At 32.2% G+C, this 21,311-nt stretch overlaps 1 protein-coding gene across 5 annotated transcripts in view; it reads right to left on the bottom strand.

The window, feature by feature from the left end:
• The window catches only part of Tlk (Tousled-like kinase), a 277,166-nt gene that overhangs the window by 201,776 nt on the left and 54,079 nt on the right, over positions 1–21,311 (bottom strand). For 2 of the 5 annotated variants that reach the window (XM_067046797.1, XM_067046798.1), the window contains exon 2: positions 2,936–3,020. The exons of the other annotated variants lie outside the window; for them this stretch is intronic. The gene's annotated coding sequence lies outside the window, so the exon portion shown is untranslated. The remainder of the gene's footprint in view (positions 1–2,935; positions 3,021–21,311) is intronic. 5 annotated transcript variants of the gene reach the window in all.

Genomic DNA, 21,311 nt, shown 5'->3' with positions numbered 1-21,311 from the left:
TTTTGGCACCATTCTTCAAGGGTGTTGATGTGGGATTGGAGATCTTAAATTTTAAATTCAAATTTATCTATAAAAGTCCTATTTGTGCTATTTGGTAAATTTTGATGTTATTTGAGAACATACAAGTTGGAGTACCACATGTGCTATGAGAGATTTGCTAAATCTTAGTGGTACAAGACTGGAATTATATACATTTAATATGCTTAAAATCTCTACGTGATGGAACACAACGAAGTTCATTATCGGTTTTAGCAAACTAAATAACTGAGAGATCAGCCAAAATCATCAAATCGTATTACAAACATGCAATTTTTGTTGTAGGCCTAAGAATTCCAGAGAAATAAAAAAGAAAAAGAAATTTCTTTTTCGCCTTCCCACTATGCTTTTAACTTCTTTGGATTTGCCACCCTTGTCATCTCATAAACTAAAACAAAAATCACTTTAGAAATCTAACCAAAAAAGCAATGAATGAAATTTCGTAGGGTGAAAACAATCTTTTTTGAACTGTGACTTAAAAAAGTTTACCCACTAAGTACAGAAATAAACTCCTAAAGTTATATCTTCAACTGGAAAAGTTTCATGTATAATTAAATCATGTAAATGAAAAGGTACTCTACCTTGTTTTAACTATTTATTTTATATCATTAATAAACAATAACAACGTTCGGGGTTGTTTTATCCCTCTAATTAATTTAATACATTATTGTGTTGTTGTAATATGTTTATAAATTTTTTTTAGGATATATTGTTAATAAATTAGACATCTTTTGTGGAACAGGAGAGTGTTGACTTGGTTATAATATATTTGTTATTAATGATAAAGATAACCTGGTTTCAGGAAGGTTTGTTATAACTCCTTATTTAGAATATGTTTGTTTTTTTAATTATTAAAAATTGTATATTAGTAAAAAAAATGTGTTATTATTTTTGCAATACGTTATTTTTAAAAAAAAAAAGACAAAAATTAATTATTATCTTTTTTTTTTGCTAAAAATAAAAGAACACTGTAAATTAATTTTTAAAAAATTATGGGCTAAATTAAAATATCTAAATATATTTCTAATCATGATAGGATTTTTAATGAGAATGACTTAAGTCAGCAATGTTCAGTAAGGTCGTTCACCTTTGAAGAAGGAACCGCAAGGAAGATAGAAAGCTCAACACTATCAGTTAGCAACGCTCATTTGTCACTACTACCAATCTCACAAAGTTTCCAATCGTCAAATCATTTTTATTTTTCTTAATAAATATATTATGCGCAATTATTTAATTTCTGGTATTTATTTTAATATTCCATAAGAAAAAGCAACCATTTTACTAGGTAACAGTAATATATAGTGATAAATATTGCAGTGTAGCCAGTGGATAAAATAAAATGAATCACATAATGTTAACTCTATTATTTACTTTCACTTACATATATATGGAATATGTATTAAGGAAGATTATTGCCATCAACGTTTTGAGATCCCTTGAGGACACAAATAATCTAGTTCCGCAAAATGGTCTGAGTGTATATCAGTAATTCCCACCCTGAGGAACCTTAAAATACTAATTTTTATAGCATCGGATTTTTTTTTCCAATTATCAGTTGCATAATTTTCGCTTTCCTTGATTTATAGATCCTCCTCCTCCCCCGATAATTACAAAATAGAATTAATATAACCAGCCCATCAATCTACAAAAATATGGATACGTGTGTGGGGTGTTAAGTGGAAATCGTATGATGAGCTCACTGCACTAGATTTTTAAATTATATATACATTCACTTGATTTAATATATAATTTATCAAATGCGCGATCCCGCAAGATATTCTGAAAGTGCATGTATCAGATATGAAATTATGATCAAGTCCGATTTATAGGTGAAACTTTATCAGAGAGCTGAGTAACGGCGTAGTCACATTATCAGAGTGCTAACTAATGGTGTAGTCACATTATCAGAGTGCTAGGTAATGGCGTAGCCACATTATCAGTGTTAAGTAATGGCTTAGTCACATTATCAAAGTGCTAAGTAATGGCGTAGACACATTATCAGAGTGCTAAGTAATGGAGTAGTCACATTAACAGAGTGCTAAGTAATGGCGTAGTCACATTATCAGAGTGCTATGTATTGGTGTAGTCACATTAGAGAGCTAACCTTTTCTCACTGTAATAGTATCAGATTTTTTAAACTCTGTTTACTTAATAGCCTGAGAGTTGACAGTTGACTTGTAATTGGTGTTAAGTTTTCAAATTATATTTTCGATGACCAGATACCAATCCTTCCATAATAAACTTCCCAAGCACCCAAACCAACTCGTTTCTAACCTGGCTTCTCCTTCACTACCTAATAATCATCCTAGGCGTCTGAAAAGAAGATGGCCTGAAGATCTTCTCCTTTAGAAATATTTTTGGAGTTCTATCAATGGGTAGATTCTCCACATGTTTTTATCATGTCATAATATCACTTACAGCAAATTTACTTGATGTGTATATATGAATACAGTTGTAAATATCAATAAATAAATTATTTAAAAAAAAAAAAAATTCGATGGATAGCTGTAGCATTCAAGTTTTATTCGATAGTGGTCTTACTTTAGAGCTAATTTGAGAGCATTGATTTTTTTAATTTAATTTTAGGAATGATTTTATTATTTTAAGTTGCACCCTGAAAATAGTCAGTTAAGAAGGAGCACCCTTGAAATATTCACGTTCCAGTGTGGATTCCACATAAATAAAATCAATAAATGTTTCTCTTATGATACTTTCAGATTATTCGAACACCTCATTCATAATACAATGTAACGTAATTGATTACATCATTCATTGATAAAGGTAGATTAAGCTCATGATTTTAGGAAAGGAAAAACGCATGTAAAAATGCATCAAGTCTATCATGTTCCACTATCATATTGGATATTTCAAAATAAATTAAAGTCAAAAGCCAACTTACTCTAAAGTAGAAAAGTAGTTCTCAGTCACCGATAAAATGTCCTTTACTAGATTAAGGGTTTTTTTCATATCCATAGTTTAATTACCTATAAAAAAAAAGAAAAAATTAAAAATCACTCAGATATTCATACATAACATACAGCGAATAAAGATAGAAGTTTAAAAAAGAAAAAATGCAAATCAGATATCATCAATAACCATTCGTATATGTGAAGTATTAATTAATAGCAACATAAATAACGGTTATTATTGTATAAAACTATGTTATAAAGCTTTGTAATACCCCTTGTTGAAGCAAGGTATACATTTCAACACTAAATATTAGAAATTCAACTTCTTATTAGTGTTTGTTACTTTAGACAGAGGTTTCTAAAATTATTTTGGCGCCCGAACCCTGTTGGTACCGGTAGGAAAATGGCGGAACTCATAAATCATCATTTGATGCAAATAGAGTGCCCAATGCCGTATTTTCTGAAAAAGCAAAGAACGGCTAGGGTACATAAGATAGAAAAATTTGCAAAATTGAATAAAATCTGAGATGGTAAGGACGACAACTGTGTTGAGTTGACGAAGTATGGCCATTTTTTAAATATAAGAACGTGGTCAGGGTTCCAGTCAAAAAAAGAACAAATAGTTTATAACTATTTTAATGTCCGACGTTTCGCCCCACTTTGCAGGGCTTCATCAGGGCTGTTCAAAGCGAAAGATTAGGTTCAACCCACCAAAATGGGGCGAAACGTCGGACATTAAAATAGTTATAAACTATTTGTTCTTCTTTTGACCACAACCCTGACCATCTTTTTATATATATACATATATGACCATTATTAATTAATTCTTTTGCGGAACCCCAGGAAGAATCCCGAGAAACCCTATTGTAGCCAGGCGCATGCCAGGGAGAAGCGAGCGAAATCCCACTATTATCTAAATATTAAAAACAAATTAAAATGGTGAATTGTAGCAATATTTTTTAGTTCGACAGGGGTGCTGCGAAATTATTTTTAGCCCAGCATGGGTGGGGCAAAATGTTTTCAGTCCCAAATGGGCGCTGTGGCGAAAAAAGTTTGGAAACCTCTGCCCTAGTGTCCCTCGGAACTCCGGTTGGGTATCACTGCTTTAGACAGTCTTATGACCTTTTTGCTTATTTATATAAAAAAACATTATCTCTAAATACTCAATTATTCGAAGATTTATTCATCGTATATATTGTATATCATGTATATATATATATATATGACGGATCAAATAGAAATCATAATTTTAATTTCGTAATATTTTTTTTTTCAGGATAATTCATAGAAAATAAATGAAGAATAAATTAAGTCCTATAAACTGTAGAAAAAAAATTAAAAGGTTTGATTTTGTATTAATATGTTTTAAGGAAGATATAAATATTAGTAATCAAATATTGCGACATAAATAAATTATATTTATTCTAAAACTTTTAAAAATAGATGAATATGGAGCTGGTGAATATTCATGGCTATCTATACTCCCAACACATGTTAGTAAAAAATTTAAATTAAATCAGCCTGTCTATCACTAAATTTAGTAATATAATATTTAAACCTCAATCATAAATTTTAAAAAAATCTTTTTTTTTTCAAAAAAAAAAGATTAAGGTTAGTATATTTTTTATTAGTTTGGATTTATTAAATATAAATACAATATATTCTATTGAAGTTAAAACGTAAAAGATATCGGACGAACAGGTTTCCAAATCTGACCATTTTCAAAATGAAATAATTTCATTGAATAAAGAATTTAAGAAAATTACTAATAGATTAATAAAGTAAATTAACGGCACATGATACGTAAACAGTTCTGGGAAGAATCAATATCGATGTTTGGAGTAAATAGAATGCCACTTTCTGCATATCCGCCTATCTAATTTTATTTATAACACGTAATCAGAAGAACAGAGATCTATAAGTTGGAGGAGGGAGAAAATCACAATTAGATTGAAGACCAAAATTAAACAATGAGCGAAATATTTAAGCATGAGGGCCAACAACTGTTCATTGAGAGAGAGAGAGAGAGAGAGAGAGAGAGAGAGAGAGAGAGAGCAATTAGGAGTGTGTACGGTGTACGGACACAGATCAATAATAAGGCACCTCTAGCCCCGCCAAACCTCAATCCTCCTCTAGTTTCACTTTATCGATCTGTTTAAAAATAACATCTCTATAACTTATCGCCGCACGCTCCCCTTGAGCGATTTAATACACTAGATATAATCCACAATCATCAGCTAACTTTTACTTTAAAAAAAACTTTTATCAATCGTACAACGATTAAATGGACATACAAATGATATAACATGGATAAAATCAAGACAAAGTATTTAACAAATTCAAAATAAATAAAAATTATTCTAAATATTATTATAATTACTAGGAGGAGGGTAACCTCCCGTCGATCTAACGACGGACTAACCCCCCATTTTACAAACAAATTATACAAATGTTCATTTAATTGTACTACTCGTTGTTCAAATTGTATTTTTTTTTAATATGGTGTAAGCAGGAAAAAAAAAGTTTCAAGTTTTTATCCTAGCATTTTAATTTGCACTTCAATTTAGTAAAATAAAATATTCAAGGATTCCATCAGGACGAATTTGATTTTTCCATTAGGGACAAAATATACTATTTGTTCACTATGGACTATTAAAAGCAATATGGATACAATCAATAAACATTAATTATCTAAACAAAATAAAAAAATTAATCTTGTGTTTTAAGTGTTAACTTACTGAAGAATGAATTGCAACCATTCTATGCTAATATACAGCAAACAACATAAAAAACCATAAAACATAATACAAATGAAAACAATATAAAATACAATACTTAAAATAAGAATTATGTGAACATCTATAACACATGAAGTATTATTTCTAGAAACACGGTTATACAAGGAATTGACTTTTTCAATATCAAGCTTAACCATCCAAATTGTTACCTAATTAAGAGTACCCGCTTTATGAGGTTGGGCGGACCTCGGAGGGTTCTAGAATACACAGGGTTGACTAACGGCTACAGAAACCGAATAAATACCTAGATTAGTGAAAAAGAAGTTTTTCTCATCGCTCTGTAAGTTGATCTTAGCTCCAAACTAAACACACACCGTAAGTATTATCGACAAAACTTTAGTAGTATAGGGAAATGGGGAGCATCTTAGAAATTGAAGACGAGGTCATCTGAAAGTGTGGTCTGACAGGCTCCGACATAACAAAATTACAAGATATATTTTCTGAATTTTGTTTTTATTTTTTAAAATAGTCTCCTTGTAATTCTACACATTTCTCCCAGCGATGCTCCCATCTATGTAACCCGTCCAAAAAGTACTCGGCGTTTTTCTCTGCAAAGGTGATTGCCTCCTTATTTTACATAACTCTCTGTCCTCCGGGCGAAAGTTTTAGATGAGGGAACGAAAAGAAGTCACTTGGGGCTAGATCTGGAAAGGCGGATGGTCAAGCAGTTCAAACCGTAATTCGTGGATTTTCACCATGGCAACCGCTGAGGTGTGAGACGGTGCGTCGTCTTGGTGAAACAGGATTTTCTTTTTCGGTAAACGTGGCCGTTGAATGTTTTTTTTTTTTTTTTTTTTTTTTTTGACAAAACGGTATTAGTCTTTGGGTACTTGTGTAGATGACGGGCGACCACCAGCACTGTAGGTGGTGTAGGATACCATTCAATTCAAGATGAAAGTGAAAAGACAAGCCCCTTAACTTGAAAGCAATCAATTCAAATCTGATTAAACCATACTACGACATTTTCAGGAGCAGTGCTAAAATGGCCATCATTGGTAGAGGTTAGTTATATTGTCATATTTAAATTAATTTATTTTCTTATAAGAATAGTAATACAATAACTTTTTTTTTTTAATTAATCTTTAATAGATAATTTTCAAAATTAATAATAAAAAAAAAACAGAAAGAGGATAAATGAAATATTATAGATTTAAAAAGGTGGGATTGGTTTAATGGACAGAGAATGCATTTACACTGTAATAGTGCCCAATCGATGAACGCAAGGAAAACATTACGTAGCGACCTTGATAGTATACCGTGCTCCCATCTAGCGGATGTCCCCTTCAATCATCGTATCTTTCTTTAAATCCACAATGGCTTCACTTATCCACTTAACATTTCTTCCAAACAAAATGATATCGAAGTTAATAAAACAAATGTGTATACAATTATTTTTTCATAATTTTATCGCGATTTACAATTCTACATTTAGTAAATTTGCAGTAAGTTTATAATATTATGTTACTGGCGTGTAGAGAAACTATCCATTGGTAGAACTCTAATAACGTTTTTACAAATGCCTCGAGGCCATCTTCTTTCCAGGCGTCTCGGAGGATTCTCAGGAACGGATGAGGAAGCAAGATTAGAAATTAGTGAGTTTGGGTGGTAAGGGAGCTTGAGCTTATAATGCATATACAATTATTGAATTTAAACAAAGCAATAAATTTAAATAAAGTTCCATAAATAGAAAATTTTACTCGATAGATCGACCTTTTGTTCAGGAGCCTTGAATTATATAGGAATTTATGTTGTGCTTTAATAAATAAAACATAAGTCCACATGTCCATCTGAGTCGACATTTTACCGGTTAATACGGCCTATACAAAGAAAAACAAATTCTTTATAATCACACTAATCCATAGAAATAACAATCAATGAATGTGAAAATGTCACAAGGGGAGAGCAATACCCAACGGCACTTTCTCCAGGCGTGATATAAAATTTAATTATTAGATGAAAAGATCTCTCATCCAGCCCCTCTTCATATTTTACATACATTATCGGATGCTCTGTTAATTTATAGTTTAATATCCTCAAAAGCTGTTTCGAACTAAGTCATTCTGGGTCCAGTTAAATTTTACTTTATACATATTTTTACTGACTGTTTTTGTCGTATTTTGAGGACTAAAAAATATGTGAGTAGGGCATTCAATCTTACGTCACACCCTCCAGCAAGCCTGGGGACCGCCCTCGGTGTCGGTTACACCCCGCGAGGTAACAAAATGCTGAATTACTTAATCCCACAATTCCCCTTTTTCCTAATGACATCATCCTTATCAAATATATGTTGACAAACTCCTTTTATTCCTAAATCCTGGTCAAAATTACCGGTATCTTATCTGCCTCCAACTCCTACAATCCTAGCCCACGTTTTACAGTAGAATCAGAAATTAACTGTTCTCTTCCAGTTATTGATCTTCTTATCATTACCACATCCACAGGGTGGTACACAGAACGGACTTACTCCGGCAGACTTTTAAACTATCACTCCAAACATCCTCTACATCAAAAATTGTTTGTCTCTCTTATATTCTTCTTTTCATGATTCCAACTTCCTCCGTATAAAACAGATCCTTTTGACAGATAACTTCTCTCCTATCATTGATCCCTCTTCAACGAATTCTCCACAACCACTCATTTACCTCTTTACATCGATCATTACCTCACAATCCCTCTCTTTCTGATAACATCTATAAATACTTACGTTCTTCTTCTTCTATACCCAACCAAAGCCTTCCTTTCAGATCCTACAATAAATTTTCTTATATCTGCTCTTATCATAATGAACCTATTCCTCTACAATACCGTTATCATGTTGCACACCGCATCCCATATTATACTCATGAATGTAATTCATCTTAGTGACGAAACTAATAAACTCCTCCAAGACCACAACAGTCAACATAAATATTCTGTCTGTCTCTCCGTGATTTTTCTGCCTACAAACTTTCTGAACATTCATTTAATTTCGTCAATACTTCTATTCTCACCACCGTCCCTAACTATCACAAACGACTTCCCTCCGAAAGTATTTATATACAGTTACGATTCTTTTCCTGTTAACCATATAAATGACAAACACAACCTATCCCAGCCCATTCAAAAGTAATCAATTCATTCAAACATAATTTTTTACAATACTCCTTATTACTTCATTATTATTTTCAGAGTTTACCATGTTTTAACTTTCTTACAAGTCCTAATTGAAATATATACTTCTGACCTCACGTTTTTCTTTACTTTGGCTATAGTTAATAAGCTCTTATTTATTCTACCTTTTTATTCAATACGCAACTTTATATTTAGAAGTAGTTACCATTTTCGCTTGGCACTACTAAAAATAGGTTAAAATTTAAAAAAAAAAATGTTAAAGATGGTGACTCGCTAACGCGGCTGTTTCAGTTCGTACCACTATCAGTACTCCGTACGGGTGAGTCCCTTTATTTATTTAATTTTTTTTTCCTTTATTCTTATTACATCCTCCTGTTCTTTATTTTATTGTTCCCTTATTTACATTACCTTATAACCTGTATTTATTTTCTATATTACTGTACATCTTTGGCTCATTGTATCACATTGAGTATTTTCTTTCACTTATTCATAAGGTTAATTTCAATTTCTATTTTTATATAGAACATTGGTTGAATTTATAATTATTTACTACATGAATTGTAAAATAATTTTTATCTTCGTTCCCATTTTAACATGTATATTGTTTCCTCTCACACATTGTTATATATAAATAATTGACCGTATTAATTCCAGTTATGAAAATGGTCAGGGGTGCAATCACAAAACAACAAAAATAGTTAAAAACTATTTATTTGGCGAAGTTTCGCCCCACTTTGTAGAGCTTCATCAGGGCTGCTTCTGCTCGGAGGCAAATAAATAGTTGTTAACTATTTTTCTTTTCTTGTGACCGTACCCCTTACCATCTTCATAATTTGTTAAATTATGAATTGTTATTACAATTATTAAATTGTTATATATTATTCTTACATTTACAATATTATAATTTATCTTCTTGTAGTATTATCTGCCAACTACCTTAATTTCTTGCTACACAGTTTTTAGTCTGTAAGTTAATTGTGTATCATTATCAACAACACCACTGACCTTCTCATATTGATTCTACGGTCAACTAAAAACACTCCATTAAAACAAATATAAATAATACGTGTTCTATTCAGATCCTTTTCTTAAAACAACTGAACCTAGGTTTAAAGAAAATCTCTGGTGTTAGAAAGCGAAAAATATGATTTTTCTTCTCGTCACGTATTATTTAAATTTGACTTCTTCCTGATCCTTAATATTTAGTAAAATTTCAATTTTATTTTCTTATGTATAAACTTAATTTTTTTACTCATTTTCTTTGAATAAATATAATTTTTTCCATGTTTTATGATAAGGACAACAAACAATAAAGCCTAGGAACAAGCCCGTTCGCCGGCCAAAGACCGACTGATCACAAATGCGAGGGGAGAGTGAATGGATGGGAAGGTCGTTCCCCCACCACTGCTCTAGGGATCTACCGCGCATGACTCCCGCCACAATCAGCTGTTACACACGGCCTGCATCATTTAATGGTACCCCCGGGCATTTAATGTCTCATTTCGTTCCTTGTATTATTTGTTTTACACATTACGGCTTGTTATACGATTATTATTTCATGTAGAAACAACGTTACTTACACAATGTTTTTTTACACATAAACTATACCTAATTAACAAGTCTTCATAACACATGTATTTATAAATGCATTTTAAAACCAAGGATATGTTCAACTTAAAACAAAAAAAAAAAAAAGGAAATGAAATAAAACAAAAATGTGCTTTACTTCATAATTTGTTAAACAAGTTGAAAAAAAGGTGCATAACATAGGTTTGAACAGCTTCCCCAGGGCCAATAGTAGCAGATCAGGTTAAAGCGCCAACTTAAGACTAGTTCGTCACTGCAGCAGCGCCGGTTCGAATATGGCCCAGTAGATCGACTTTCATTTTTGTGGCGGTACCACGAAATGAAAACTTGACCCTGCACCATGGTTAGAATAGGGTAACCTGTAAATAACCCCCTCTCCCCTCCCCATATGTCAGACATAACCAGAAAGGTGGGTCAAAAACCCTCCTGTTTCTACTAGGGATATGTATTTTTCAAATTAATAATTAACTTTATAATTTCATTCTTTAATAAAATTGCTTTGTCGTCGAGAATATAATTTATGGGAAGATTCGTGCAATCTCCATAAAAATACTTTTGCCATTAGTGAATGGAATTTTATAAATATAATAATCCATTATAATGTTCCACATTTTCATACTAATATCTATATTTCTATCAAGTTTTCGAAATATACGAGTACCCAGAAAATACATTTACCCATGCGTAGACGAAAGTAGCAGTCAGAATCTGAAATATGACAATGTCATAAAAATCGGATTAACGGTTTGATCGATTAAAAACGAAAACAAATTTAACTAGAGACACAGAACAGAAATTGTTCAAATTTAAGATAAGTGATTAATAAGATAACCATGTGTCTATGTTTAAACACCAATTAAAGATTAATTAAGTGGAGAAGATGGTCGGGGTGGTGAGGTCCACAAATAAACAAAAATAATAACAATAATAATAATGAAGGCCTAACGAACCCAAAGGTTAGATGCCAATCCAAACCCAATTCTACTAAATTAGTTTTAACGCAATCCTCCCATCTACGTTTCGGTCTACCTCTCGGACGTTTGCCTGTCGGTTCACTGCTTATTAACATTTTAGGGATCCGCTCGTTACTAAGCTCTACAACCTTACACGTCCATCTTATACGCCGCAATGCTTATACTTGAATTGTATTTACCGGGTGCAGTTCCTTTAATTCGGTGTTCTTTAAACTTCTGAATTATCCCGTTAATTAATCTTTTTAATATCTTCCAAAATACTTTATTTTCGAAAACCTTAAGGCGCTGTTCATCCTATAGCGTAAGAGGCTTCGTCTCACACCCGTAAAGAACAGTGAGTAGGATAATAGTTGTAAATTCTAATTTTTAAGTTTTTCGATAGAAAGCGCAAGCTAAGCCAGTTTCGAAATTAAAAAATAACAAGTATTTCCCACCTACAATCTCAAATACAAAAAAAAATTATTTATTCCGGAACATAACAGTTATTTATTCATGAATAAATAATTTTCTGTTTATTTACTGATCGCACCCTCCCTTTTCCCCACCATCATCTCCACTCATTAATCTACAGTCTATTATCTACACCCCATTAAAGATTAATTAAATCTGAAGGATTAATTACAGATCACTACGAAAATATTTTAAAACGTGTCCGACGCGGAGTAATGATTTTTATTAAAAATAGTCTTTATTACTTTTATGTAATAAATAATATTTTAATAACCTTACTAATTGGTAAGGTTATTAAAGTACTAATTGGGAAGGTTACAGCAATATCGAGAGACAGTCGAGGGGAAAGGAGTGCATCGCAGGAGGCAAGCTAACAGGAGAAGTGAAGCCAAATAGGCTGGTCTCATGATGGACTAGGGGCGTGGCACAGAAGTAGTACAAGAGCCTAAGAGGAGAAAATTCGCATATGAACATGAATTTTTTAAATAAAATTTTGTATGAACAACTGTAAATCAATTTATTTTAGCAAATATCACGAAAACTACTACTCCTACGAAGATAAAAGTCATAAACTAATTTATATCAAATTAAACTAGCTTTAAATTGAGTGCTAATAGACATCTGTACATTTAATACTTCCTGAGACATAGCTTTAACATAATCTAAATATTTTTTTCGAAAAGTAAAAATTAACATTTTGTAAAATGCCATAAAAACCACTACTCCTACGAACATAAACGTCACCAACTACTATACAGTACATTAAACTGGCAGACATTTCTACATCTAGAGAAACAGATTGGTCAAAATAAATTCACTGAAAACAGATTTCTCAGTACATTTTTTATGAAACGACACTTTTTTAAAAAGCTATATCTCGGGAACTATTAGACGTAAATAGCTCAATTTTAAATGATATTCTCTTTGGTTTATGAACCAAAGAGTTGTTGGGAATTTTAAAGATATAGATCTCCGAATGAGTAATGAGTTTTTTTAATATTTTGAAACAGACGCCATTTTTTATTCTACCAACCTATACTTGGCAAACATTAATTTTGACTAGTAATTATTAATATTTGTCATTAAAATAATAAAAAATGATGGTGAAATTACAGCATTTTGTTCTCCTCGGCTCTTGTACAACTATAAATCGATTTAATTTACCAAAAGTTTTGAAAACTACTACTCCTACAAGAATTAGTCTCATAAAAAACTTTTTAGTACATTAAACTAGCTATAATTTGAGTGCTGGTAGACATCTGTACATCCAAAACTTCCTGAGATATAGCTTTTCATAAATCCTAATATTTTGTTAGAAAAATAAACAATAACATTTTGTTGATTTATTTTGTAAAATATCATAAAAAACTACTACTACGAAGATAAAGGTCATTAACTACTTTACAGTACATTAAACCTAGTTTAATTTGGTTGCTGGTAGACATCTGTACATTCAAAACTTCCTGAGATATAGTTTTTCATAAATTTAACATTATGCCCCAATAACTAGAAATTATCTTGTTGTTAATGTATTTTGGCAAATGTCATGAAAACTATTACTCCTACGAAGATAACTGTCACTTACTGATTTATAGTATATTAAACTAGTTTTAATTTGAGTGCTAAGATAAGAGTGGTACCTGAGATATAGATTCCCCTCAATGAGTCCACTACCTAGTGATTTTTCAGTATATATTTCATGAAATGTAGATTTTAAAAAAAATAAACCTCGGGAACTATAGAACGTAAACAACTCTACTAGGGCTCATATTTTAGTAAATTTATTATAGTTTACGACTAGTTTATGATATTCTACAGAGATAGAATCCTCATACAAGACTAAAAAGACAGGAGACTGTATATGCGTTTGATATTCGCCATATAAATTTAAAAAAACAGCGAAAACATGGTACAATCATACTTTCTATCTTAAATTGTACAATGAATTAAAATTGGACATGTCAATATAAAGAGGTAATGTCTAATATCATTAAGCATTGGTTTGTGCAACAGAGATAGAAGAATGGACCAATAGTGAAAGGCAATAATTTAATTAATGTAGTCATAAAACAATTGGAGAATGGAATGGTCGGGGGGTACGGTCAGCAAAAAGAACATAAATAAACAATAAATTATTTATTCATGCCAACGTTTCGACCTGAATTTCTGGTCTTCATCCGGGTTATAGAATAAAATGATATAACAAGTCTAACTGATGAGTTAGAGAAACATAAAATTGAAAAGAAGGAATTATACAAAATCTTTAATTCAATAATACAAAAGAGTAGATTGATAACCATGGATCACAGTGAAAGATGAAATATAATATTATATAGGTAAGAAGATGTAGATAAGACAATGTAGTGTTAAAAAATAATTTGAATTAACATATTGAACAATGTGAAAGAAAATTAAATATATCATACACTGGGTAAGTGCCTTGTATATGAATAACAGTGTGAGTATTAACATATTAAACTATAAGTGTATAGATGACATGATTTCAAAATATGATTACAACAATTTTAATTATACACATATAACATAGAAAAAAATGTTAATAAAAATAACTTAATTTTAGAATTGCTAAGGTGTATGAGTATGTGATAAATGTCCCGAAACGTTGTACAAGCAAACTATAATATAGGTTATATTCTATTTGGAATTTTTTTCACCTCAACAATTTAAAAAAATATCGTAATATTAAAGCTAAGTTTAACTAAACCGTTAAAGAACAATCGTTGATTCTCTCTTTCTTTCTTTTTTTTTTTTTTAAATTGTTTGAAGAACTAAGATGAGAATACTCTGCGACGAGAATAATAACGACAATGGCTTCGAGGAATATATAGATAGTTCAACTACCAGAGACAGAGGAATAAAATCACCTTGGTGTGTGGTGATTTTATCTGAATCCCAAATGACGGGAAGGCAGAGTGACCTTGCCCGAAAGCATTCACCTCCCACCAGTCTTCAGCAACACCTCGCTTCACTGCCAAACCAGAACTGTTTTACCTCCTACTGCATTACACACAAAGTATCCAAAGATCTATAAGGAAACTACAAAAGTATCGGTCCAAAATGAATTACATAACGCGACAGTGCGAAAATATATATTATTTCCAGTAAGCTACAGAGAAAGCATATAATTATGTCGTGGTATATTATCTCTGGAATATAACACCCAAAGTAGTAAAGTGGATTTTTAAATTCTTAATTTTACTATGAAATATAAAGTGAGAAGTAGGGGAATCATAAAAAAATGTAAATCCGAGTTTTTAAAGGAAACCGAATTAAAGGATTAACCAAGGCTCGTACTTAAAGGGTCTATAACCTAAAATGAAATGTAAAAACTGAGATTGCACATTTTAAAAATTAAAATCAAATAATATTTAAGTTAAATTAGACTGACTGCAATGTATTGTTCATCTGGATACCAGGACAGACACAAGGACATCCCGAGCAATTGTGAAGCATCATTGATGCCGCCACCTGACTGCTTAGATTGTCCCCACTACGACCTCTGATGACAATATAAATATTAAATAAATGGCAGGCAACTTGGGGCAACAGAAGAGAAATTAAGAGTACAATACAACCCACAGTACAACCCTTGACAACACGAAGTAATACTGACCAGTCTATACATATTGGGCCCACTCGCCTAACCCTTGACTGCTTACTGTCAGGAACATCCAGACCAACATGTAGACAGTGTAAGGTACCTCTAACTGTTAAACACATACTGACAGACAGCAGGCATTTGATAGACAGCGGATTACCATATCATTTAGCAACTTTATTAAAGGATATCAGCCTTGATATTCCGGAAATATTAGATTACCGTAAGAAAACACATATGTACGAATATATATTATAACTAATATGATTTATTTATATCTTTGTCATATCAATTAATATCACTCACAGTTTCAGAGTTAAGTGGCCAAACTGAAAATATGAAGGTCCTCAAAACAAGAAAAAAGTTCCTCTCAAGGTATGTCCGCAAACGCTTTGTTTAGGAGATATTCACACCTAAATGTTTTTAGATCACCTTTACTCTCCGTCGTAAACCTCTGCCCTCCTGTCCTACAGTATCCTTTCTAAATACTCCACTAATGCCTGTTGAACAGATTCGGTACTTAGAACTCCATCTTGACAAGAGACTTACTTGGAATCTACACACAAGACTGAAACGACAAGAAACGGCTCGTAGATTCCGATTGCTACAAACTTAGTTGACAAACGCTCTAAACTTCCCATTCACTACAAAATATTAGGTTCTTGAACAACGATGTGTGTTAGGAGGTGATTTGTTTTTTTATCATGCTCCACCGTAAGATTTGTCCCCAATTAACGGTACCCACTCTATAAGGCAGGATTGACCCCGAATTGCACCATGAACCCAAAGGGCTGAATCACGGTACAGTAAATTAATTATCTACCGCAGCCAGGATAGACCCGGGTCCTTAGTTCCGGAGTTAGTATCACAGTATATGAATATGTTACATGCCTGAGCCATAATAGCAACTATTTGTCTAAAATCGATTAATCGGGAATATGTAGTAAGGAGGAAATCGAGAGTTCAAAGGAAATACACATTTCAAGTTCCCCTTAGTTCATATAACCGTCTCAAAGAACGCATATGCGAAAAGTTATACGGAGATAGAAATGCGTATCTAAGGTAGTTATATCCTGCTACGCCAGAGCAAAGTTTTATCTAATATCGATTAACCGTAAGTGCGACATTATTTCACTAATTATTTTTATTTATACTGTTTAATCTAAAGCGACTTTAACAAGTTTGATTAATTTCATTCATCATATGAACCGCGCAGCTTCAAAACTAGCTCCATCCACTTTTTTCTGAAATTCCCATTTCCCCCCTATTTTCCGGGTGTTCTCGACACACTACACCTTACTGCTAAGTAATAAGGAGCAGAACCAGCACCTTCTTCGTGAAAAGTGCAATCAAAGTGATGCATTTCTTGCAAAACCAGCTCCATCCATACTCCACATTAACACATAAGGTGTCAACGTAAGGTTTTATTGTTTTCATGCCATCTTGATTCAGATTTCATTTTCATATTTTCACCTTTTACAATAGAAAAGTATCCAGATTTGTAGATGATATTGAAGTTCGGGGTGAGGTGAACTATCTCAACAATGAAGGTGCATTTGAACCTACCTTCTTGTTTACAAAGAAGAATAGAAAAATTCCACACGTCACCGGATTCGATACCAGTAGGAGAATACCTCTTGGTCCAGCAAAATCGATATCGATATCGACAATCTTTTAAAGAAACATTTTGGACCCGAATAGAAAATCATAGATTCCTTTGTATTATAAAAATGTGTTAGCCAGATGTCACAGCTACCTTGATGAAGATGAGAATGAAAGGTGCATTAATAACAACGAGAATGACAACACGTTTATATGAGTTCCTCAACAATAATTATTCCTTAATTTTTTTTGTGTAATGGATTTTTTTAGTCAAATTTTCATTTTTTTAATTAAAATTGTCTAAAACTGACCTTGTTTTTTCTATTTGTTTGTTTTTGTTTATTATCACAAAACATCATTGCTAATTAACGCCATTTATACCTTATTTAATTCTTCTTACATTTGTTTAATTTAATTTACTGATTTTTTAAATTTTATTATTTATTTATTTATTTATTTATTCTTGTCTGCCCGATGTTATATTTGTTTCAGTAAATCTTTTAATTTTAAAAAACTGAAACACCAATTTCACAGTTTTATCATCATCTCGAGGATTCTGAAATATCCGGGTTTAATCCTAAGCTATTGAGGTGTGATGTGAAATATGGGCATTCTTAGAAAATGGCTAATTGCCAAGTTATTGTTGCAATACTGACAGTTCGGAGGCGTTTGTTTTGAGATAAGATAGGAGTGGGTGAGCCTTGTGTGACCTATTCTTAGACTGGTCAATACCTCTCTACCGCATTTGCTCCTGGAGGTACCCCAGGGCTTGAGGTCCTTTTTGATAATTTTTAGTTTACTCCTTAGGCTTTTTTTTTCTACTATTATCGTATACTCACATTTTTCCTGTCTTCTTTTTCAGTAATTAAAACTATAACTCCTATATTTCCTGTATTATTATCCAGTGTACTGCACCGAAAATGGTGGTTAACTACCTAGTTTGGTTCAAAACCTGCTCCATCCAAAATTTAAATTCCTAGAAACCTAAAATTACTGAAGTAGTGAAATAATCATGGACGTTAGTTTTTTCGATACAAATAACAAACATTTTTCAAAACTGATCGGTATGGCAATGGGAAGTTTTTTCGTTTTCCTAAAATTTTTCTAATTTGGATGTAGCTGCATTTGAAGCTATACTCCTCAATATAGTACTTGTGGTCCTATAAATCCCTTTATTGAATATTTTGGGATATAAATAAATAGTTTAAAGGATTATCTTACAAATATTAATAAAAATATATAAGACTTGGGCATTTATGGGTCTTTTTTGTGTTATTTATTTTTTAATAACATACTATTTATTTATTTTTTATGTAAACCCCCAACCAGGTCATTTCTACCATACAGGAGGGGATAAGGGGATATTTTACAGCTGGCGAACTTATTGCAACTAAAGTGGGAAAAGTTGCATTCCCAACCCCGTGTAGAATAGCACTAGCTGCTCACTCCCATTTCCCGTTCGGCGAAGGATTGATTACTCTTATTAAGGTTTGTGAATATAAGAAATATATTATTACTGATAAGCTTTAGTTGTTGATCACTAAGAGAGAAATTTCACATAGTAGTCTAAATTGTAGATAGTACGAAATAGAAGTATGTATCACTCTTCATATGATTAAAGCATATCTTGCAGTACTCTGTGGTCGCATTCCGTAACCAGTGAGACACCGTGAATTTATTCAATCTTGAGATTAATTTAATTTAAAGAAGGAGAGGTAAGTAAAAGTTGAATGATGTCTGTCTGGGTAATGCGTGCATCCAACAGATTTTTCTAAAATATAAAAATAAACAAGGTATTGAAAAAATAATTTATAAAAAAATCTATACAGGGGTACTAATAAAGTAGGAGATAGAATTAAATGGAAAGGTTGAACTGATTGCCGCGTGCAGCTCGCAAAGTTGCGCCAACAAGGACGGGTGAACCACGGAGCGCCTCTCGAGTCTACACACACGCCACCTAACCTTAAGCAAATATTCCGCCTTGATTCCGTTAACCCAATGGAGAATCAATATAAGAAAAGTTGAAAATATTAATCTAGAAGAAAAGTAATTAAATATACTTAGATTACAAATGTACAAACACTTTTTCAAGAACTTAAGGTGAGAGAAATAAGATTAATAGATTTTCAGAACCTCACTTAAATTATACCTTTTATACCTTAGGTACTAAAAAAAGCATAAAGTGATCGTAAAGCAAATAGCTCTTTCATTATAGTAGTAGACCAAGCACAATCAAGGGTACGATGATAACCTCTGGGCTAAGAGGCAGTTGTAGGCAAGAGAAAGTTACAAGGTGTCACCTTAGCAACCTCTCATAAGCAGCGCCGCTAGTTCAGAGCGATGGAAACTCGAACCTGCTGCTCTGGTAAAACTTCAGGATAATTCCCCCACCATATGTCAACAATTTCCAGGAAGGGGATAAATAAAAAAATCTGGATTTAAACTGATTTTGAAATAGTATTTGTCCCACCCCCGAAATCCCATTTTAAGAGGCAGTCTTATCTTACCTTCAAACAATTCCTAAAAGGGAGAAGTACATAATTTAAAAACAATGATTACTTATGTCAAGCAGCATCGGAAAATCAGCAAAAACTAAAAATCGCCGTGGACACACCACTACCTCCGTCAGTTCCCTTCTAATCCTACCTTTAAAATATACGTTTATAACGAGCATCGGTTCATGTACTTCGACGACGTCTTAATCTCTCGTAGAGATCATGGCAAAAAAATAATAATACATAATAATACACCCTTCCCAACCCACATCCGCGAAATTCGAGTTGAGCAGAGTTTGAAAAAATATATATTTATATCGAATCCCATTGTAAAGGTCCCTCTAAACGTTTACCAAACAATGGCAAATTCGCGACGACGCATGCGGTTATTTGGATTGGCTGGTACAAGTTGGCCTGAATTTGTGGTCGGTCTGGTGTCGGTTTTTGGGCAAAATTCAAAGGGCGCTTGTGCTCCATCCACACGCTTGTTTTCAGTTTGTATCGTTTTAGAACTTAGAGATGAATATTTATCCTCTCCGTGTTTTAATTAATTAAATAATTTCCCCAACCTTTTAATTCAATAATTAACTCTTGTTTAAGATGGAATATTTTAAAATTCTATTGATTCGGTGTAAATACATTGTTTAAAACCTTGCGAATCAGCTTTAGCAGCTTATTTTTGATTTAATATAGCACAAATACATTTTTATGGAGACATTATATGTAAGTAATTAAATTAAAAAGTTTCTGATAGAAATTCTAGAAGGAAGGTTGAATTTATAGGTTATGTAATACTGTTTATATGAATTTTTATCATCGACAACTTACATTACTCATATTTATGTTTCCTTCTATTTCGCCTATCTTTATTTTCTTTCTTTTTATAATGAAAATAGAGTAAATCGAATGTAGCCGAAAAAAGGCAAGAGAACATAACAAGAATATGGATACAGGCGTTTGTGATTCTTTGTTTGCCAAGCATCTACAAGTCTTACTTACAAGTACAAGTAATGGATTTGCGTGACAGACGTATAGACCCAACATAAGATTAGCGGAAAATAGGAATAGGAAAACGTAATATTATACTTTCGGGATTTTTTGGAATGAACAGGCATGATTTTTGGCTAACTATTTTAGGTCAGATTTAGCAAAGAAAAATATTAGCTCAACCTAAAATATATTGCCTTTTTCACGCGATATATGCATAAACATAAATAAATCACAAACATTCATACAACGAAATACGTAGATAGAATAGTAGCTAATAAAAAAAAATTAATAACTCCGAAATTATTTAATTTATAATTTTTGAAAATTAAAGTTTTTTTATTATTGTATTGTATATTCATACGCAAAATTTTTTGTTAAAAATAAAAATTGACTACTTAATGGTAATGTTCAATTTATGTCTCAACAAATGTTACATAAATTTGTTTTTCTATGTGAAGTTAGTTTACTATGTAAAGGATTAATGGTAATATAAACGTTCATAAAATCCGTAACTGAATAATAAAGGGTTTTAATACTGGTCGAAGATACGCTCATTCAACGGTACGAGGAAAAGAATCTAAAAAGACGTAATCAATGGCTCAGAGGAGGGGAGGAGCCGAGTGGGTCGATCGAAGCTTAGGTAACAGGATATCGCCAAGCAAGGCACTATTTCTTTCCCTAAATCGTCGCTCAGTAAAATCCCCTTATTTTATTGTTATATATATATATTTTGCTTGATT

This window comes from Halyomorpha halys, unplaced genomic scaffold, assembly GCF_000696795.3.
Source record: "Halyomorpha halys isolate HHAL.00 unplaced genomic scaffold, Hhal_1.1 Scaffold78.1, whole genome shotgun sequence".
Lineage (NCBI taxonomy): Eukaryota > Metazoa > Arthropoda > Insecta > Hemiptera > Pentatomidae > Halyomorpha > Halyomorpha halys.
The sequence above is the reverse complement of the archived record's forward strand: the minus strand, read 5'-3'. Positions and strand labels throughout refer to the sequence as shown.